The sequence below is a fragment of the Apis dorsata genome, unplaced genomic scaffold (assembly GCF_000469605.1).
Source record: "Apis dorsata unplaced genomic scaffold, Apis dorsata 1.3 scaffold_59, whole genome shotgun sequence".
In the NCBI taxonomy this organism is placed as follows: Eukaryota; Metazoa; Arthropoda; class Insecta; order Hymenoptera; family Apidae; genus Apis; species Apis dorsata.
In genome coordinates, this window is record NW_006263359.1 from 542,227 (window position 1) to 546,960 (window position 4,734).

Here is a 4,734-nt window from a genome sequence, read left to right on the forward strand (position 1 = left end):
GGTGAGTTAATTATACAACTTTTTTTTTAATGTTATGCTTCCTTTATTTATCTCTAACATTTTTTGCGTCCGGGCAAATCGTAAGAAATTGTTACCCCAAAAAAAACCATACCATTTAACGTATTATATACATGGTAATCTTGTTACCATATCTTTTCAAATTTTTATTTCAAATACAAAATTAATTATTTATATATAACGGAATATTTGAACAACCGAAATATAAATTTCGTATTCAATTTTATTTTCACGTCCACGTGCTTAACATTAAAAAAGAATTAACTCAAGTTGAAAATTTTGTCTGCGAATTTTACCGTATACCAATTCGTGTACACCATGTTGGAGCAATATGTAATTAAACTCAAAGTTTGGAATGAGCGTTTGGGTACGCCTCTGTGCTCGACAAATTTTCTAAACATTTTAATCTCGAGAAATGAATGTTCGACTAATTAGCGCCACTTTCCACGTTCGCGTCGAAGAGCTCTCCGGAAACACCAGAAAGTAAATGCACTTTCTTTCTTAGCGTGCATATAAATCGTTGCCTTCCGGTCCTGAATAATTTGTGAGTTCGATAAACAGCAGTATAAATCTCTTTTCTTTATTCTTCTCCCTTTTCGCCCATCCACAATTTTGCAATTTTTTATCGTGCATCTAAATTTTATATGTCGGCAATTTCTTGCAAACGTGATGCGAATGGAATGACGTATCGTCACTGAACTCGTTCGTTTGATTTATCTTCTTTTAAACGACACGTGGCGTCCCATTAAATTTTATTTCCGAACATATCTATTAGTTGTATCTGTAGCTTCTTCACGTTTCCACGAGCCGTACTCGTCACTGGCCATGTTATCGATAATCCCCGCCTTTCGATATTCGACAAATTGCCTTGGAATTCGATTTCGGGAAATTTTACAGCGCTGCACGTGTAGAATTATGAATATATCGTTTCAGCTCATTAATTCCTGACTGGTTATCGATACTAGGAAAAATTCAATTCGTACCGATTGGAATTATAGGCATTTCAAATTTTTATTTGCTCGCATGTTTTATATTTCAGATGAGGTGAATTTAAATTTAAATATATGAATTCGTTACGATGAATCGTAGAATTTTTGTGATAAATATTTTTTTTTTTTTTTTTTTTCGAAGAACAATGAAAAATGAGTTTGTTGATAAATATATTGGACAGGGTGTTAATTTATCTTACGATACGGGGCGCCACTTCGACTTATTTTCTTTTAATCAACACGCGGTCAGCATTGGTTTGAGTAAGCGTGTGTTTCGGCGCGGTTAATTCTTCGGCAAATAATGGCAGCACTGGAGTCTCTGTTTACGCGCGAAGAGTTTGCTTTCCGCTGTCAAGGGTATCCGTTGGTAACACAGTGCCCTGAATGTTTTAATAAACGCGCAATTATCCTCGCGCCCCGATTTTTCTTATAAATCTATCTATAGATCAGGAAGAAACTATTCGCCTCGAATATACGTTGAAATTATTGTCGTTAGTAAATGGATTTTTTAAACGAGTTTAGATTCAACTACTATTTGCTTCAAGTATGTGCACTTGTTCGCCTTGAATCGTAAATGGTTCTATTTCTAAATAAGCAAACTTGGATTCGACGAATATTTGTGAGAAAAACATTTCTCGCGTCGATGATAATGTCTAGGAGAGGGGGAGGGGAGAGAGAGATTTGTTATAATTTTTATTTACAAAGGGAGAGAAGTTGATTTCATCACCAAGGATACGTGACAACAATTGGAAAAATTATATATATATATATATATATATAACGCGAACGTGCGTTATTCATTTTGTGCCATCGCGTTCTTCGTTTGTCAGGGAAAGGGGGAAAAATACGTTTGAAATACACGACGGTCGGTAACAACGCGTCGGATGGAGCTTGATTTCTTTGTTTACCGATAAGAGGCGTGCAAACAGGAAGTGCGCCGGTTATTCGAGGGTTCGCGTGTCTCGCGTGTAAATGCTACACGGTTTGGCGTAAATCACCGATTTTCAATAGCGGGCACAATAACAGCGGGCTTGATAAAATAGAGGAATTGTGAGAAATTACGGGTTCACCGGGGACATGCGATAAATTACTCACGCTACGCTAAACAAAATAAAGTTAACCGGAGTTGTAAGATAAAATCCAGGATTACCTGGGTTAAAATATCGTGGACAAGTCGGACGTGTCGTCATTTACATACGGGGATATAAAGTGACACAGAGGTTCGCCTGAAATCGTTTCTGGCCTTTCGTGCATTCAGGTATTGTCCCGAAAATTCCCTAAACCGGAGTATGTTCATTTAAAAAGCGCTCGGTCAGGAAATATTTTCCGTGCTGCCTTTTGTCGAGCAGAAAAATGAACAAGAGGGATTAGATATAGTAGAAACTTCCTTTGTTTTCTCTTTCACGAGTATACATGACTGGTGATGAAACACGGAATTTCCTGGGGGAAGGGGAAGGGTCGTTCGAACGTAGAACGTGAAAAGGAATAAAGTGTAATTTAAAAACTAGAGGTAATAATTTTGGCATGACCCACGGTCAGTATAATTACCGTTAGTTCGGTTAAGCCGGATATACCATGGATTTTGTTATTGTATTTGGTTTATTGTCATTTTGTGAATACTTTCTCGGTGTTGTAAAATCCCCGGCATTTTCAGTTTTATGGTCGATATTTACAAGCTCACTATAGCGTATTCTTAATATCCGTTACTGGTTCAATGAAATAATAAGTTCCATTTAAATAAACGTTGTAAATACTTCTTCGTTGAAGATGAATTTTGATAACCTCGAAAGTTTACTTGCTTAAAAGAGGTTAAATTTCTTGTTATTTCCATTATATTTATTGTCGTCTTTCATCATTTCTATGCTTGGAAATAAATCGAGTGTCATTTTTTTTTTTTTTTTAATAAATCCAACTGCCACCAATAATTCTTTATTTATCTCCCTCTTTATTTAAACTTTAAATTTAACTCACCGATAGATGAGAAAAACGGTGTATCGGATCCGTTAATATCGATTTGTTTCGTCGATAACCGAGCGATCAATTGCTCGTTAAATGCAGCTGATGCTGCCTTTGAATTCAAATATCGTTTTGTATGTGACAAAACACTGCCGCACAAATAAAGTATTCGAAATTTTTTGTAAATTTAAATTCAACCGTTTTCTATTTTTCGAAACTTTATTCGTTAAAAATAACAAATCAAGATTATATCTATTGCTGGCAATTTTTTTTTTTTTTTTTTAATTTTACGCACAAACAGAAAAGTTTATATATTCGATTCTGACAAATTTTATATTTTTCAAAAGAAAATTCATTTAAAAATATTTCGTTATACCCTTAAGGGGTATAATAATCGTTTAGAAACTCGGAGAATTTTGCGAAGAAAGCGCGGGAAATTTATACAACGCGTCAGCAGTTTTCAAAGGGATAGAAGCATCCGTGGTGGGGGTGGAATAGAACGGGGCAGAAGATCACCATGACGACCGCGGCATTCCGAGATAAGGAGAAATCGTGACCAGATTGCGTATAGGAGCTTGCATGTTTAAACGAAGAATGCTTATATACGAGCACGATGATACACGTTGCATAATATATTCGAATTTTAAATGACAAACGTATGTCGTGACGTTGAAATCAAAGATGATGCGCACTATTCGCCTCAACGATCTTAATTCACATTTAAACTTTTATAAAAAGTATCTCGATCTTTCAATAAGCGAATCCTCGATTTTAATACAATCTACATTTTTCGTTCTTTCCACATTAACCAGACAATTTTGTTCCTATAATCAGTTTACACGTTTCCTTTTCGTTACAAAATTCTCTACCAAATATTTTTCGAACACGATGAGAAGACAAATAATCCTTCGACAAAGGATTAATCAAATCTTTGCTTATTCTTCTTTCCACACTCATCAGCTGCAAACATTATTTCTCTCGTTTTCATTTAATTCTCTCTCTTTCTCGAGAGACAGAGATTTGAAGCTGTTTCCCCGACATCCTTTGAAAAAAAAAACGAACAGTGAAGGGGGAGGAGGAAAAAAAAAGAAAGCAAAGCAAGAAAATACATATTCCTCTTTCAATATCAGCTATCGACGGGCACAATCGTGCAAGTGTAATCGACGACAATAGCCTGGGACCGGAAGCAGCAGGCATCGAGTAACCGCATTTAAATGACAAAGACGGTGTTTATTCGGAAAACGGGCTATTAATGTCGGCGCACAGCGAGGAGGAGGGATCGGGCATCCACAGGGAAAAATGTGAAAGCCACATTTTCACCTATTGTCGCGCGACCGCCTTTTAGCCTTGCGTGCGCGCTCGCCGAGGATAAGTGTTATTCGGATTTTATTCGCGTCCGTGTTTCCGTTGCTACATTGCGGGCTTCCCAACCTGGACTTTTCAGGGTCGTACGCGAAGGATTATTATTTCTGTGAACCGTGCGCACAGCCTATATGTGTATATACGTATATAAAACGCGATATGTTTTCATGAAAGGTTCGATAAGGAAGAGCATTGTCGCATTGTTGCATCGTTCTTTCGCGGTTTATTGGTATGTGTTCGCGTTCGTGTCGCGTTCATTCTCGATCGTTTCGCCATAGGCGACTGTCTCGAAATGGATGTCTCGATCTCGTTAGCCGTCGTCGCGATTGTATTAATCCTTTGGCTTCTTTATTCCTCGCATCGATTGTTCTCTTTTCTCCTTTTTTTTTTTTTTTTTTTTTTTTTTTTT